At 35.4% G+C, this 18872-nt stretch overlaps 1 long non-coding RNA gene and 1 pseudogene across 1 annotated transcript in view; both read right to left on the minus strand.

Annotated features, from left to right (window-relative positions):
* The window catches only part of LOC145739872 (uncharacterized), a 175970-nt gene that overhangs the window by 47481 nt on the left and 109617 nt on the right, over positions 1-18872 (minus strand). The gene's annotated exons all lie outside the window — the stretch shown is intronic.
* LOC145739856 (uncharacterized) lies at positions 2587-8670 on the minus strand (annotated as a pseudogene).

Consider the following 18872-nt stretch of genomic DNA (forward strand, 5'->3'; position numbering starts at 1 on the left):
TATTCTACACGTCTGTCAGACGGTTGCTATCAAGACCTTAAAAATAACGGATCCAACGCGAGAAATGCTGTTTACGATCAATGGCAGGCAACAAGTGAAATTACTTCTGTCTACTTGGAGTCCTCTTGGTAAAAAAGTATTTCTTCAAACATTAACCTATTGCTACGTTTCAAAGCTATTTTCGGTTTATAAGCTGTCTTTGGAAAAGGAGGCTATTAACGTCAGTCATCAGGTGCGAAAACCTAGACCGATAGTTTCATCGGCGCATCGCGCTAAGCCGACGGAACAATCAACAACTGACCAAGCATGTTCCTCGTCATCTACGACCGATGAAGATAAGATTAAATTAATTGAAGATGAACTAGTGATTATCGGTCTGACAAGGATGTTTGTCGGATCGTTACGAATAGGACAACAAGTATATGCTTTGACGAAGGACTATTTGCCAGAAGAATCAAAATTAGCAGAAAATCCTGATGCTTTTGTTGCAACTAATAGAAGTGTCAGTACATTTACAATAAAAAAAACTATATATTTTGGTTGGAAAGGACATGATTGAGACGGATTGTGTGCCTGCTGGAAAAATTTGTGGTATTGACGGCGTACACACTGGCATAAATCGAACCGCGACATTATCTACTCAATTAAATATAGTGCCGCTGGTTGAGCATCAGGTTCTGCTCCCCGTTGTGCGCTATGCAATTGAACCAGTTGATCCAAAACATCTACCAATATTACGCCATGGCTTAAAACTGTTAAGCCAGAGGGACTCCGGCGTACAAACGGATGAATTAGTTCTTCTTACCGCTGGAGATGGTCACTTAGAAAAGTGTATCGAAGATCTAAAAATGAAATTTGCCAAAGTTAAATTCAATGTGTCACCACCTATGGTCGCATTAAGAGAAACTGTTCTTAATACATTTTTTGAGTCGAGGAAAGATAAACGTGGTAAAAGTGGTTTCATTACTTTCACCACTGACAGAAATAATCAGTAAAAACCACGAATTGTTTACTACCATTGAAGAATATGAACAATATGGCTTTATTGATTTAATGAAACGTTATTGTTTACTTAACATGGTAACTAGAGCACCACCACCGAAACCAAAAGTGTTTAAAAGCCAACGGACAAATAAAGCTATAGAACAGCTAAAATCTCAACTTGAGATGGCTTGTGAGGAAGTGGGAACCGGATGGGCAACCCTTTACGATAAAATCTGGAGCGTGGGTAAAATGCCGGATTGCCCCAACTTGCTTATCAACAATACAAAAAATTATTCCCAAAACATATTTCTGGAACTGAACATGACGCACCGAAATTGCTTATTGTATCAGCAGTTTCAAAATGCTTTCCAAACTTTCCTAAAGGCTGGACCCATATGTAACGAACCCGTGACAAACTGCGCTGTGATAGTCGACAATTTAAAATTGGTTGGAAATCTATGTTTGGAGGAGTTTAGCCCCCAGTTGATTGCTGCTGAAGGAAGAGCTGCTTACAATACTTTTAACGATGCTTTCCTGGCTACAGAAGTGCGACTAATGGAACCCATTTTCACCACCAGTATCCGGGTAGTTCCAGCTATTTTGAGTAAGTTTTTGCGTTTCTTTTTTTTGAATTTGGGTTGTTGGGTGGTACAGAAATACTTTTAATATTCTTCTAATAGTTTATTGATTTCTGCGTGCATAATATATACAAGTACTTCCTGGTATCCAAGTAAATTCTCTAGGTATTATTAGGTATTACTTTAGCTTTTGTATTTTGTTTATATGAATGAAAAAAAATCCCTAAATTTTAGCCATATTTAAAACTGTCGTGGGTGAACATAAATTTAGATTGGACTTATTTTACCTGTTGTGTATATTTGCCGAAAACGAATTTTAGATATGGCCCAAAACAGTTTAACTTTTATCTTACAACTTCTATTTATCTTACTATACTCAACTTTATCTACTTAGACTGCATTTTAGGCTAACTTATTTATCTACCGATCAAGGTACAGCACAGTGAAGTTTCCAGCACTCTTTGCTTTGCAAGTTGAAAGTTATCAACAAGCAGAGGTATCAACATATCAGGTCATAAGATCGCTTTAGCATTGCTGAAGTTGAATACAGGGTAATGTTTTTAAAGTGTTTTTTTAATAATGAAGTCTTAGAAGCTGTGGTTAGATTATAAACCATCTTAATGACTTACGGTGTATTCGTACCAAAGTATGCTACAATTTTGAGATTTATTTTGATTGAGGAAAATACATGAACGACGTTAAGTCTAAGAATGATTTTAGCATACTTGCTAGATTTTTTGTTTTCAATTAGCTCAACTAAATTGCATCTCTTTGTAGCATATTAGGAGTTTTAAATTTCTTCTTAAATTTCTAATTAAAACAATATCGTGGCACTTTCTAACACATGCACCCTGTATGCTCGTATACTAACTACTACTACTAATTGCGCTTTGAAAACTGGACGAAAACTATCAAACGAACTTAATAAATAGCTTTCGTGATTAAATAGATATAAATATTCAATCAGATTTAGATAGATTGTAATCACATATAAACTAATTGCTGTAGCATATACTGAATTCGATTAATCCCATAATGCTGATTCTGCAAGTTCTCGGGATTTTTGTCATGGGAATGGGGGAGGACTCCGTGTAGTTCTCAAAGATCTGCCTCTATGTTTAATGTCTACGCACATAATTCCGTATACGCGTATGCCAGGCACGCTAGCATAAGTTGGTTTGTCGTGGGACCCTCTGCAAAAAATGTTTTTTGAACCATCTACTATAGTAGCATTTTTAAACTATGCAACTTGACCAACTTTTCTATTCAATCCTCCCATGAACTGATATGAGACACCAAATCTTAAAATGTTTTTTGTTTTGCTCATACAAGTTGGGACACCCAGTATAGTTTCTCCTGGTTTCTAGTTTCTATACTAACAACGTTCTGCTGTCTGGACATCTGCAGATAAAGAAGTAATGCGATTTTCCAGTCCTAATGTTTTTAAGGGCCAGAAGGGACCAATCCCTTGGTGCTCTACATATCCTATTTGCGCTGGTTAGTTCACAAGTTTTTACCAGCGTTATAGCCTTCTAAAAAGTAAATATTTATTACATAATGAATCTATAAAAAATTAAAGAATCTGGGGGTGTCCGGAAATGTATTCAACAATTTCTGCCATAATTTAAGAAATGTAAGACTGTTATGATGAAACCTCACGTTAATGAGATTTCAACATTTTTAAATTAGATTGCTCAAGGTCGTGGATTAATTGCATGAGTTCATAATTGGCTATAAATGAACACACTTGGATATACTGCAGGAAATCAAACGAACCATTTGTTGTATATGCACACGTGTATATTACAAATAAAAAAAAAACAAAACTACAATATTTACAATTTACAAAATTTACAAAAAGTTGCCAATAACCAAAATATTGAAGGAATTTAAATTAAAATAAGAGAAAACAAAATGAAAGTTGAATTTAAAACAAATGAAAAAAAAAAGAAAGTTAAATATGAAATTAAAAAAAAAAACAGAAAAAGTTTTCCCAGTGCCAAACCGTAACTGACTGCCCTTACCAGTTGTCAAAGACGATGTTTGGGTCCTGGAACCTCCAGTATCCTCTTCCCAGTAGTCAGTAGTGGCCACCGCTGATTTCCAGGTAGGAAATGGGGTCCAGAGACTGGTGACAGGTACCTAAGGCAGAAAACAGCAGAACACCAGGGAAAACAAACAAACAGCTTCAACACTTGTTCCGGCAACCAAAAAAGTGACCAGAGGTGATGACAAGTGTTGAAGTTGTTTAGAGCAAACTAATATAAACTAAAAAATAAAAATAAAATTAAATTAAATAAAACTAAATCAAGTGAGGAATTGTGGTGGTCCAACTCTGACCTTCTGAAACTCTGTGGCCGCTGGTCGGCTTTTCCAACACGTGGGTTGGTCCGGAAAACTCTGGACAAAGCAGTCCCGGTCAGGCTGATTCAATCCCCGATTGAAATGTTCTTTGGTCGGGAAAACTCTTAGATCCCTGGTCAGAAAACCCTTAGATTTCCGGTCGGAAAGTCTTTGGATCTCCGGTTAGAAAAGTCTTTGAATCTCCGGTTGGGCCGAACACAATGCTGTGTTGGAAAATTGGACCGATACAAAATAATTGAAAAGAACCAACAATAAAACCAATTTACCTGTAATTCGGCCAGATGATCACGGATTAAAAATTTAAAATCACACACGCGCCTCACCGCTCAGAAAAAAGGTCAGATGTCGGCAGTTCGGGTGCTGTAGTGGTAAAGAGACCGATATCACAAATGGGGTGATTAAATAGGCCACATGGCACCTGACACAAAGAAACACGACCACAAACCGACGCTTCCCCGACTAAAATCGAAACCAATCACGTGACTACGGCACCTGATAACCTATCAGGTCACGCACCCACATTTACAACAAAATGTGCACAAAGTGCAATTGGAGGATTTAAGCGATCGGAATCGGTCTACTTGTGTAACTAGGCCCACGGACATTAAAAACACAAACCAAACGAGTTACGGACGAAAACTCTATTTCGTACGTAACAAGACACAGTCATTACCATTATTTTGTTGTTTCTGGCCTTATGTTGCACCTTGTACAAAAATGGTTTTTTCAAGTTCAGTAAATTTAGTGATTGGTTTCTTTTTTCCACTTTTTCCAAAAAACGCTTGGTTGTATATATGTTTGTTTCTGCATAAACCCTCAAGGTAAATGGAGTACGTTCTTAAATGAGTAATTGGAATTCATAATACATTATTTCAGAATTCAAGCCCGAGGCTATCTTGCAATTGTTATTTATGCAGATGACACAATTTTAATCAAATTTATAGAATTTGAATTTTTTATATTATAGTTTCTTCAATAATTGCCTATGTATAGACTTTAGTTGGATACTATTCTTATATCACTTTCATGAACAGTAAAAGTCCCGATTAGCATAATGAATTCAAGATCTCGTTTCAAGTTTCAATAGGTATTCAATATTCTGTCTCCTAACCAGCACATGTCCGGAAGGTTACGCAATACTCCAATAAAGTTAAGTGCATTTCACTGCTGAAGCATCTTTAATGATTTCCGCGAAGTGATCTAGAAATCACTTCTTGTGCCATTCTTAATTTTACACCTACATAAGAAATTAAATGCGAAAAAGTGAAACCATTGTACTTTTAGGGAGTATTCTAAAGATGATTTTTTAGTACAACACGTAGGTTAACTTATCTAACTATACAAATTGATGATGAGGCTAAAGAAGAGTGCAAGAAGCGTGAGACAGAAGTGAACCCGGCTCTGATTGAGCTTTACAATTAACATAGAAACCATTATCGTTTATATCATCGTTTGCTATTTTTTATGGCAGTACTTTTATTCGACAGGCACCAGATAATTGCATACCTTTACATCCTGCCAAGTAATGTTGGATAGGATTCTTATCGGGAAATGCGTATAGGTTGTTTAGTGGAGTTGTAAAAGTACTTTACGGCCTGCTTACCCTCGATTTTTTATTAATTCTTAGCTCGGTGGTATGAAGGTCGTCTGAGTTCAAAGATGCTAACCATGGATCCCGGTATCTCGATAGACAAGCGCATATATTTTTCAGTTTTTTCCATGATGTGTAACACATATGCGTATCAAAAGATTACCAAGTTGATTACCATGTCAAATCATTTGGCTTGTTAATCCAGCTTAAACACAAACTGGTGAATGTTATCAAAATGGTACTTATCAGCATCATTTTGGTGCATATGTTATCACAAACAACTTTCTTTTTCTTATTAAGTTTACCTGTTGAATTGCGCACTCTGGCAACAGGTAAATGTGTTGGTTGTGTGTATTATAGTGGTACTTGGTGGGTATTACTAAAGCAGCACCAGTTCCAGCAGGCAGGGGCAGCAAATTCTGAAACAAAAAAAAAACGTTATCACTTCTTGATAGGACATTTTAAAAATATACCAGGTTAGCAGTATACTGCATTAAACGTATTTATTGCAGGTGCCGAGAGAAATACATTGCCATTATATGTATTCAAATTTATGGAACATTTTCTTCTATTGACGGGTGTTATTTATTGGTTTAAGATAGCACAGTAAATGGAAACACAATTTAAGGCTTAACCGTTTCGTGTCTGCACGTGTCAGTAAAAGATTTATTTAAGTTCTTGACGGTCTGCAAGTTGCTAGAACATTGCTTATTACAAGTTAATCATAGTGATAGTTGTTTAGCATAGTTCCTGTTAGGAATTTAAATTTGAATTAAAGCTCAAAAGCTTATTATGAACGAGGGTTCCTTATTGATAAGTATAGGGATGGTATTGAAAGTCTGTTTTTAATAAAGATGCTTCTATATGTTTAAAGCACTTAACTTGAAAAAAAATTTCAAATTTCAACGTTGGCGTTCTCCCTAATGTTACTGCCGTGTAATTTCCATAATGCAGAAATTCGTTCTAAGGCGTATACATCTTTATTGCTCTATTACCCGGTGATGTAATTACGACATTTGTTGCTTCCATTTTCCTAACGCACTCAAGAGATTTTCAGTTCCTACTCTGGTTTTTCTTCATTCCGTTAAACACTTTCAGGTATATAATTGTGTTCCGCTAATGACCTCGCGGCGCCACTGTGTGTAGCCATCTTTGATGCGCCTATCGTTTGTCGAGTCGCGAAAATCGTCACGTAGGCAGTGAGTATGTGAGTTGCATGTTGTTGCGCAATAGTAAAAAAAAACAATGTTCACCGGGTTTAATCTCCGAAATTGTAAATAAATAAACTAATTATTTGGTCCTTCGATCCAAATGAATTATTGTCTTGGATATGGAATCCACCACTAACAATAATAAATAAATAAAACCAATGCTGTGAAGAAGTTGTTTCCAACCGCTGCAAGATTTCTTGCTCCAGTTAAAACGAGTCGTCGCACAAAATCACGTGCAGCGTACAGCAGTCGTTTAGGTCTAATTTCGCCTGCGTTTGGACTGGCCGCTGTTCAAGCAAAAGGAAGCGCGGAAAACACCTGGAGAACGGTTTCAAGAACTAGTAGTAATATTGGTTTCGTTTGGCGATTTTTTGCGGAATGGTAAGAGGCTTTTGGTGGGGGTAAGTTTCAATTTGAAAGTTTTTTAAAGTGGTCTTTATTAATAAATAAATGTATGTTGTGTTTTATTACTTTATAGTTGAAATTAAGTGTGTAACTTAGTAAATAATTAAAAAAGTTAACAATGGCTACCAAAAAAGAAAATATTAAGCGACTCAAAAGTGATCGTACTCAGTTGGTATCGCAGTTAGAAATATTTAATGTGTGGTATTAATTCATGTGATCAGTTAACTAATAAAATAATGGGTGCGGCAAAATATACCAACCTATAGAATATTGCTATAGTTATGTTATTTTCTTGACAGCTGTCAAAAGTGAAGTTTTATATCAAAGTAGAAAAATAGATAATTTTGTTATGGAGCGGTATTCGGCTCAACAACGCGCAGAAATTGTCAAATTGTATTTTCAAAACTTTTCTTCAATAATTTTAACTCAACGCGCTTTTAGGAGAGCGCATTCCGGCAATCGCCGAGCTCTACACGGACAAACAATTAGACATTTATCAAACGCATTTTTGGAAAGTGGCACAGTAAGGGATGTAAAGCATACTGGAAGACCTCGTTCTGGTCGTTCAAATGAGAATATTGAGCTTGTTCGGACTGGTGTTCGCGCAGAACCCAAAACTTCCACAAGGAGACGTGCGGCGCAATTAGGGTTATCCGAGCGGACTTTAGGAATAATTTTTCACTCAGACTTGCATATGTATCCATACAAAATTCAAACAGTATTCAGACTACAGCCAATTGATATTCAAAGACGTTTGCAATACGCACAAATCGTGATGAACATGGCGGAAGCAGAACCCAATTTTTGGCAAAATTTGATAATGAGCGACGAGGCAAATTTTTGTCTTTCTGGTCGTGTTAACAGACAAAATGATCGGTTTTGGTGAATAGAAATCCCGCGCCTTATTCAAGAGAACGTGCAGTTTGATCGAAGGGTTGTTGTTTGGTGCGCAATATGTTCAGATCGAATCATTGGACCTTTCTTTTTTGAAGATGCCAGGGGCGATGCAGTTACTGTTAATGGAGAACGATATCGAACAATGATACGTGAATTTCGGCAACCACAGTTGGAAGAACATGGCTTACAAAACTTCTGGTTTCAGCAGGTTGGCGCTACATGTCATACAGCTCGTGAAACGGTTGCTCATCTTAGAGACGTTTTTCCTACCAAGGTGATATCAAAAAATGGAGATATTGAGTGGCCGCCTCATTCCCCAGATTTTTTCCCATAAAAAAGTAAGAAAAGTAAAGTCTACATTAATCGCCCACAGACGATAGAAGCATTAAAGGCAAACATTCGCGAAGAAATTACTCAAATTCCACCTTGAATTATTGCGCAAAGTAGCGCAATAATTCAGTATTAAGAGTTTTGATAAAATAAACTTAAATTTTTTTCCCTGAAGAAATGTACTTTGAAACTATTTGCAAATTTAAAGAATATTTACAAAGCAATAATAATTTTGCTAATTTAAACATGAATGAAGGTCAAACTTCAATGGTTTCTAATGCTGTTAAATTACCTCCCCTTGATTTACCATGTTTTGAGGGAAGTTATGATAATTGGACTAGTTTTTTTGATACCTTTATTGCCTTAATACATTCTAACAACACCTTGTCCAATGTTCAGAAGTTTTATTATTTTCAATCTAGTTTAAAAGGAGAAGATGTCAAATTTTAGAAAGTCGCAGTGCTAGTAAGTCGCATTCTGTTAATGAAAAGTCTAATTTTCAAGTAAAGGGTCCAAATAAAATTTCTAATAAAGGTTTTTCTAGATCCTTTCTAAGTTATAATGACAAATGTTTAATTTGTAATAAAGACCGTCATTGGTTTTCAAAATGTTCTAAATTTATGTCTCTCAATGCAAGCGAAAGGTTTAATGAAATAAAGAAGTTTTATTTGTGCTCAAATTGTTTCAAGCCTAATCACATGAGTAGTCAATGTACTTTATCTAATTGTAATAAATGTGGAAAACCACATAATATGTTGTTATACATAGATTTTTTGAGGCCCGAAGAAGCTTCAAAAAATCCAAAAATTAATAGTAATGAAAATGTCCAAGTCTCTACACTCGTTTCAACAGTAGACACTCTTAATTAAAGTAGTGTCAGCCTAAATCATGAAAATGAAAGTGAGTTTTATGAAAATTTATCAGTTAGTACTCATAGTGCCAATAATATTAGAAGTGTTAAGGATAGTGAAGTGTTATTATCAATAGCCAAAGTGTTAGTTTATGATAAAAGTGGAAATACCCATGAAGTGAGAGCATTATTAGATTGTGGATCACAATCCAACTGTATTACTAGTGACCTTGCAAAACTTTTAAATTTAGACCAAAAGGAAGTAAATTTGTCAATTGTAGGCCTAAATAGTTCTATATCGAAGTCCACCAAATTAGTTGAAATTAAATTGCAATCTAAATTTTGTAATTTTCAAGATTCATTGAGCTGTTTTATTTTAAATAAGATTGCTGGTAATTTACCTATGTATCCTGTAAATAAAGATCTTAAAATTCCTTCAAATATTAATTTACCAGATAATACTTTTAATATGCCTGGCCCAATTGATATTTTGTTGGGTGCTGATATAATTTTTAATCTTTTATCAATTGGTCAAATCAAGACAGCAGAAGGAATTCCAATTATGCAGAAAACTAAATTAGGTTGGACAATTTCTGGAAGTGTGCCTTTTTCAACTAATATGAGTGTCGAAAATAAAGGTTGTGTACAAAGTGTGTGTTAGGAAAAATTTTGGTTCATGGATGAAGTACCTCAGACTAAAATACTGAAGAAAGAAGAACAAGAATGTGAGGAGTTTTTTGTTAATACCACTAAGCATGCTTCTAATGGACAATTTATAGTAGAACTCCCTTTTAATGAAAATATTGAAAATTTGGGAGAGGCAAAGGAAATTGCTATTAAAAGATTTTTAAAGTTGGAAAAGAAGTTAACGTCTAATAAAGTCATAAGAGAACAGTAGGTACAAAGAGTTTCTAGAGGAGTATGAAAGGTTGGGACACATGACGTTAATACCAAAAAGTGAAATAGAATGTGAAAGACAAAATTAGAATTATTATTTACCGCACCATCCTGTTTTCAAAGATAGTAGTACGACAAAATTGAGAGTAGTCTTTGACGCTAGTGCGAAGACTAGCACTGGAGTCAGCTTAAATGACACTTTAAAGTGTGGGCCAGTGATCCAGGATGAATTGTTTTCAATTCTAATAAAATTCCGACAACATTATTGTGTCTTAGGTGCGGACATCGAAACGATGTATCGTCAAGTTTTGATAAAGGAAAATCAAAGGGATCTTTAGAGGATTGTTTGGAGGTCTAGCCCAAATGAAGAGTTAAATCATTACCGACTTAATACGGTGACATATGGAACGGCTCCAGCCTCGTTCTTAGCGATAAGAAGTTTACATATGGCCGCCGATGAAGAGCAGTTTAATTTTCCGAATGCTAGTAAAGAAATCAAACAGAATTTCTATGTAGACAATTTATTGACAGGAACTGAAACAGTGGAAATGCAATAAAAATTAAGAAAGAGATTTCAGAAATATTGGAAAAAAAAGGTTTTATATTAAGAAATGTGTGTCGAATAAACCGGAAGTTTTTAAAAATAAACAAGAAAGGGAGAACATGCATTATTTTGTAGAAGAAACTGTAAAAAAGACCTTAGGAGTGTTTTGGAATGTAAAGGAAGATACTTTGCAGTATGTTGTGAATATTAAACAAGATGACCATAAATAGTCATGGCGCCGCCGGGTAAGGACGTAGTCCTGGTCCGTTCGAAAAGTGTGAGCGAAATACAATGCAAGCAGTGTGGTAAAACGGTGGTTAACGCGATAAAGTGCTATAAGTGTTTGGAGGTATTCCATCCAGCATGTATGGTACAAGCGGCATCGTTAAAAAAGACCGTTTGCAAACACTCAGCCGATGAATCCGATAAGACTAGAATCTCTATTGGCAACGAGTTGTCTTACTTACTAAAGATCGTAAAGGAATTAGAGGAAAAAAATACACTCTTAGAAGAAAACTGTAAACTATGGAAAGAAAAAGCAACATGCTTAGAGGAACAAATAAAGAAATCCAATCAACCAAGTTTAGTAAAGAAAAGGACTGATTTATCAGTATCACCACAAAAAAACTCCCAGATTCAAGGCTGCAATAATGATAAGGATTGTAGTTCAGTTAAAACGGAAAATCAAACGTTGCCAAATACTATTGTTGCTAGTAGCGCTTATCCCCGACTGAAGCAAACAATTGCCCAGGATAATCTCCCAAGCAAAAATGTTAACAGTGCCAACGTCGCTAGGACTATCTCAAAACCAATCGAGATCCAAAGCGTGAAAAATATGGCGTTTCATTTCGAAAGTGAACGGAGATGTAGCAGAGGGTACGATAAAAGACTATATCGCAAAGCGAACAAATTCAAAACCTGATTGTATCTCAGTCAAACTGTGCGTTCCAAAGGAGGGCAAATCCAAGAAAAAATGCTTTATGATAGGGGTGTCACCGGACCTTAAGGATGCAATTTACGACGTGCAATTTTGGCCTACTGGAGTGGCTTTCGAAAGATTCAACTTTTCAAGAGGAAAAAATTTTTTAGATTAATCTCATCAAACGCCCAACCCGATGATAAGGCAGGTAAATTAAAATCGAAGAAATTAATTAAATCAGTAAAAATATTACATTTACACGCGCAAAGTATTAATAATAAAATGCTAGAATTAGAAGTTCTTACATCTGTAGAAAATCCCAACCTGTTATGTATTTCCGAGCACTGGCTTAAAAACCAAGATATTGAAAAAGTTTATTTAAATGGATACAATCTCGAAAGTTAGTTACTCTTCTCGGTCTGAGCACCAAGGCGGCGGTACTGCGATTTTTGCTCGAAATTTTAACACAATCTCCACTCGCACTCAACTTGGAACAATTGAAAAATCTTTTGAATTTTGTACTTGTAAATTTATTTTATGTAATCAAGAATGTATGTTGATATGTGTGTATAGGCCCTCCAGTGGTGATGTGGATGTCTTTCTTTCTAAGCTTGACGAACTACTGCATAGGTCATGTGTCAGTGATGGCGGACATGTGATAGTGTGCGGCGATTTCAATGTGGACTTTGCTGTCAATTCAGAAATGGTTAACGCCTTATATACCTTATGTTATCTTACGGCTTAACACCCCATATTTCAGAACCAACTCGAGTGAGTGCTACCTCATCCACCCAGATAGATAATATTTTCAGACTATTGATGAACTTGCCAAATAAGTTTTCGGCCGGATTTGATGAAATTCCTGTAAAGATTCTTAAGTACGTAGCGTAGTTCATTTCCCAACCATTATCTGATATAATTAATGAGTCTTTTTGTGAGGGCCATTTTCCGGATTGCTTGAAGAATGCTAAAGTAGTTCCAATATAAAAAAAAGGTAATCCCTCAAACATAAAAAAATACAGACCGGTGTCTCTTCTGCCCTCTCTTTCCAAAGTCTTCGAACGAGCAATTTATAATAGGCAATATAAATATTTTGATACTTTTAGTATTCTTTCAAAACACCAATATGGATTCCTACCTCGTAGATCAATAGAGTTGGCCATATATAATACAGTTACTTATATAATGGAAACCTTGACAAAAATATTAAAATTGCTGGAATATATTTTGATCTGTCAAAGGCATTTGACAGTATCAACCATGCCCTTTTAATAGAAAAACTGGCAAACTACGGTATACGAGGCATCTGTTCTAATTTGCTCGAATCTTATTTGCAGAACAGAAGACAAGCGGTCTGCGTGACACAAAATAGTGAATCGTACATATCACGGCCGAGAGATATTTCTCAAGGAATACCGCAGGGATCCATTTTGGTTTATGTCAACGAGCTTGCGGAGCGGTTGAATGGGAATATGGTCTGCCAATATGCCGACGATACGTCCGTTGTCTTGGCAGATCTCTCTGAGAATGCCTTGTCTGCGGCGTGTTCGTTGGCCATATAAGATATGGAAAACTGGTGCTCAGACAATTGCTTAATCTTGCAAAATCTTGTATCCAGTCATTGATCACCTACACTGTCTTGTTCTGGGGTGCTTCTAGTAGCAGCGCATCAGTGTTTGTTGCACAAAATCGCATTATTCGTGTGATTTTTAACCTTAAACCCAGGACAAGCTGCAGGTCTTACTTTGCTAGGCTTGATGTACTTACCGCCCCATCTTTATACTTTTTCTCCGTGGTAGTGTTTATAAGAAAGAACCCTCATTTGTTTCCTAAGAACCGTGATCATTACGCCCTAGGAATGTCAATTGAGACAAGAGGTGCAAGTGAACCCCGCATCCCTCAACACAGGTCAACCTTTTTTGAGAGAAGTCCATCATACAGGGCTATAAAAGCTTACCAAATTACCCGCTGTTCGTGACGCGGGTAGCGTCGCCGTATTTAGAGAGAAAGTCATCCACTTTTTAAAACAAAAGCAGTTTTATTGTTTTAATTTTACTAGTTAACATTGTATTAATTATTTTATTTATCTATTTTCATATTGTCACGACTAGCGTGACGTGTTGAATTTAATTCAACTTATTTTGCCTGGGATCTCGTTTCAGCGTGAAAATAAAACACAGTTAACTCTACCATCAAGTTCTATTGAATACGTACTTAAACCTAACAACTCCTAACTTACTAACTAGTAAAATAACAGGTTTCCTAACCCAACGAAAACGTTACTAACTCCCAATAAAATCATAATAAACCAGGCGTAAATTAATACACAACATAGAAGTACGATAAACATACTTACATCTCTATAGAAGACAGAATCTTGGAGAGAGGCTTGTCACTTGGAGCGCGGTTCGCGATTAACTTTACTTGAGCGTTACGGACATGTCTAATTGACATTTGCGGTTCGATCACCAACGTGGTGCACAGCAAAACTGGACTGACTGGACAGAACTGGACTGAACTGACTGAACTGAACTGAACCTTCTTTAGGGTACAACTTCCTTTTTATAGCATTCCAGACACTGGTTCCACCAATCAAAACTCCCAGACCTGGCCTCGTCTAGCCGACAACTCGTGACGACCTTCGACCATCGGTACTTGGAAAACATTCCACATTATTTCGCAAATTCAGCAAATGCATCTTAATTGCAGTTGCACTCCGACCGCATTCCACAATTTTAATGTTTCCGCTCAAGTAATATAAACATTCCATATTTTTAATGTTTCCTTTCAAGTGAAATAACTTTGATTTATTATCCTTCGTGACAATATCATAAGTGTATTTTACTTTTATTACTGCCGGTGTCTTCTATTATTGTATACTGGTTGGTATATCTACTGCATGTTTTGTAACGTTATACATGTATTTAACCATAGTTTATATCTTCCTTTTCTATTTCTTTTTAAAAATGTTGTTTATTAGACTAAACCTGAATCATTGACGACTTAAAAATCAGAATTAGAAGAGTGTGTGCTAACATTAATAATTATTTAATTGGTCAAGAAACCATAAATAGGGTTCAGCATGAATTTATCGATCGTTTGGGATAGTGCCACAATAAGGGTTTCAGTTTGAACATTTACCTAACTAAATAATTATTGTTTTTTGTTTAATAATAAAAAAGTGTTTAATATTTTCAATAAAATCTGTTATATTTTTTAACTGTTATTTTCTCGAAAACGAAAGCTGAATATCGACATAGGATATGCTACATGAAAAATACCCAAAACTTACGTAGAATCCATAAGTGCAATAAAAAATGGGCGTTATCATTTAAAAATGTCAACTCGAAGGCCATATCTCAGTTTTTGGACACCCTGTATATTTAATTTTTTTCTCAAAAAATGCTCGTCAATGCACACACTGTATGTTGAAACTAATGTGTTACAGCAAACGACTAACTTTTATTTAAATTTCAAATTGTGGTTTCAATATTTGTATTAAAAAATTGTTACAACTGTTCTAGGTCACATTTTGATGGCAACATACAACGAAATTTTATATCGAAGATACAAAAATCTCAGCTTACTGCCTTGAAAGGAACAGTCAATTGTACAAATACTAATAGTTTTTGTACGGAATCTGATACTCATCAAAAACGTTCTATCGAGGACTATGAACAAATCGACTTAAAAGTCCATGTTTACCGAGGTAGGTTATAAATAATTGTATATTTTAATATTATTGTTCATAAAATCGTTATTGTTTTAAGTTCCAGTATTTGGACGCATCAAAACAGACCAGGTGGTCTGGGAGGATAGGACGGTTGTTCAGCATGAACATGATAACATGAATAGCAAAACTGAATCGAAACAAGAAAATAGTTGTGATAGAATTATCATAAGCGGTGGAACACAGACGATTAAAATCTGGAGTCGAGAGAATAGCAGTATTGGAAGTAATAATCATGGTATTGATAATCATAGCAAACATATAAAGAAAAACCGAAGTCGGCGGAGAAGCAAAATCAGGTAATAAATTGTACCATTTTTACTCACTAAAACACCACGCTTTCTTTTTATTTAATACCATATACAGTGCGTTTTTTTTAATTTTTAAGCCCACGTTAGACCATGTTTGTGACCAAAACAAGGTGGTCAAATTGCAGAAGATCATCACTGACATCAAGAAGCTGATAGCTTAGCTGAGAAATATAGCTTAAGTTTAGTAAAAAAAAAAGTATTTTTTTAATTGTATTGTTCAAAGTGAACTTCGTTTGAAGTCAAACAGATGATTGTTTGATCCCAAACAATCGTAAAATGTCTTGTTAGCGTTCAAAAGATGTCGGTTTAAAAACCGTATTTTGCTTAACTGTCAGATCATTCGATCCATTGGCAATTTTGATCAAATTTGGAATAAGTACTTATGAAATAAATTTTTGTTATGAGATGTAATTGACATTCCTCAAAATGGTTTTTTGGCATCGATATAGGGGGATGGTCTTTATTTTCCCGCTCTAATTTCTACGCTTACTGGATATTATTTAGAAATTACAAAAATGTCTACCTAAGCTATCGTAAATTTCACTTTAAAATGGTTCAAAAAGATTCAAATCCCTTCATCTGAGAAGTTGACAAGTCAATGTTTGACACTAAAAAAATAGTCAAAAAACAGAATTTTTGGACTCATATTTACTGGCGTTTATTTTTTACATTATAGGTAGTGTAAAACTGAACATTCAAGACTTCCAAATTTGTACTGAATAGTCTAAAAACTTGTTATTTACTACTAAGAATAATCTTATAATTTGTTTTTCCAGACTGCAATCCATTGTCAAGTGTTTAAAACTGAATTTCAAGTACTAAAAAAATTCCGGAAATCAAGACGAAAATTGTGGCGCAAAAAACTAATTTTTACTACTAAAAATTAGTATAAAAGTTGACTTTTTTTTCTCAATTTTCTGGATTAAAACAAGTCTAGAATTAAATTTCACAGTGGAAACAGTCCAAATTCAATTTTTGGACTAATTCATTTCCTAAAATTAGTTTTTATTGCTAATATCGTAGCATTTTGAGTCAGTTTTTTTGTCTGAAAGTCTGAAACTTTACTTTTAGTATTTTAAATAGTCTTAAACTCGATTTTTCAGTCTTAAAGCACTAAAAACCGTCAGAATTTCTTAAAGATTATCCAATTTTTTGCACCAATGAGTGAGGAAATCGATTTAATAGTGAAAAAGCTTGAAATGACATTTTCAAGATTAGGGGCAGTGTACAAACGGGCTTTCAGGCCTGATAAGTCCAAAACTGTATAAAAATAGTCTGATGTCTAGATTTTTAAGAAATGCACCACGCCATAAGTTTTTTGTTGTGTAAATGTGTATGAATGTGGCGAATTGCCATCCACCTCAGATCAGCTGATCACATTGGCAACACTGCTGATCTCGTCGGCAGACGACAGCAGACAGACCCCGGACGTCAAGAGAGTTGACAGAAAGAAAGTGAGGAGACACATTCTCCCGACCCCCCGACCGCGATCCCAAGATGACCGACTCGTTTTCGACCCACAATTTAGATATGCTTGCTGCCTTCACACCAATGCAGTGGGACAAGACAAGGACAAAGGGAGTCTAAACTCACACTTACACCCCCACACAGAAAAATGGCTAAAAAAGTTTTGCTTAATCCAGAACACCTGTTTCCTGTCTATTGTCAAAGCTGAAAGCTTCTGTACTTAAATATGTAAACTAATAAACTATAATAACACTAGTCACATCAAAACTTTACTGTACTAGCCCACTTTCCAGTTTGGAAAAGTTTAATTGTGGTTTGGTGGGACATACCTAATAGTGTGTTCCAGTTTTAGCTCCAGTGATTGTTGCTATCCCTGTTCTTCTTTCTGTTCTGTTCTGTTCTGGATAAACAAAATGAGTGGCCATAGTTCCTTAAGAAGCCTCAGATCAAGGTAAATAAATTTTGTATAATCATTTTATACTTTTATTATTAGGTATGTTAAAAAAGAACACAATGTAAACTTTTTAATATATAGGAAAACTGCAATATCTAGGTGAATGGAAAGATTTTGTTTTTTGTTTAGATTGGGATCTGGTTGAATGTTGCAAAAAGGTGATAAGTTAATAGGAAATATAGTATTTAATGATTATTTGGCGGAGTTAGGGACAAATAAGTTCTACCAGTTCTTGGCCAACGTTTCGATATATTAAACATATATCTTCATCAGGGCTAAAAGGTATAAAATGTTATATAAGATGGTGAAACATGTACGGACCAAACGCTTACCTCGAACTGTCTTAAAATATGCACATAATTCATATGAGATGTTACAAACGTGTACGTGCACCAATACATAAACATGTAATAAAAAGGTTAAAACAACACATAACAAACTAATTACAAACACAATTGGGGAATTGTCAAGAAACGTGCGGTCGGGCCCACAGCTAGACTGCAACAGAACGCATAGGATGATGGCCCACTGACCATTGACCCACAAAAAGTTGTTTTTTTTTTGTGTCCGTTAAATATAAACATTTAGCATATTCAGGTGTATGAATGAGTGTAAGCGAGAATTATTAATGTTTATTTCCACAAAGAGTTAGATCGGTCTGTTCATAAAAATGTCAATTAAGTTCGAATAAATGACGTTTAAATTTTGGGTATCAGTTCTAAAATTTACGGCTTTGTCCCTCCACTTGTTTATCCACAGCATTTCGGAAATCACCCGTTTTTTGTAATTCACTGCACTATCCAGTATCCTCGGCTGCGAAAAATCAAATGTGTGGCCGTTGTTTTGGTAATGACACGCAAGAGCCGTTGTACCTTCTCCTCCATTGTGCGTCAACCTAGTACAATCATATTGATGTTGTTTTAGTCTTAGGTTTAATTTATTTTTTGTTTGCCCAATGTAGTTATTGTTACAATCTTTACAAGGAATTAGGTAAACTACGCCAGATCTCTCCAACAGCGGAATTTTATCCTTTATCTTTGAGAACAGATCCCCTACTGTTTTTTTGGGATAAGTGACTAATCTTATCTGGTCATTATTCAAGATTCTCGTTAGTTGGTTGCTTAAACCTGAGATTAAAGGTATTTTATAATAATGTAGATCAGGTTCTGAATTTGGTGTTGTCTGATGTTGATTGTTACGTTGGGCACGAGAGTCCGATTGACTTAAGATTTTGTTAACTACGATGGAGGGATATTCATTAAGATTAGCAATATGTCTGATTTTATCAAAGTTAGTCTTCCAGAACTTCTCGTGGCTCAACTTTGTGACTCTATTCTTCA

This window comes from Ips typographus, unplaced genomic scaffold, assembly GCF_016097725.1.
Source record: "Ips typographus isolate SLU unplaced genomic scaffold, UJ_Ityp_2.0 IpsContig73, whole genome shotgun sequence".
Taxonomy (NCBI): domain Eukaryota; kingdom Metazoa; phylum Arthropoda; class Insecta; order Coleoptera; family Curculionidae; genus Ips; species Ips typographus.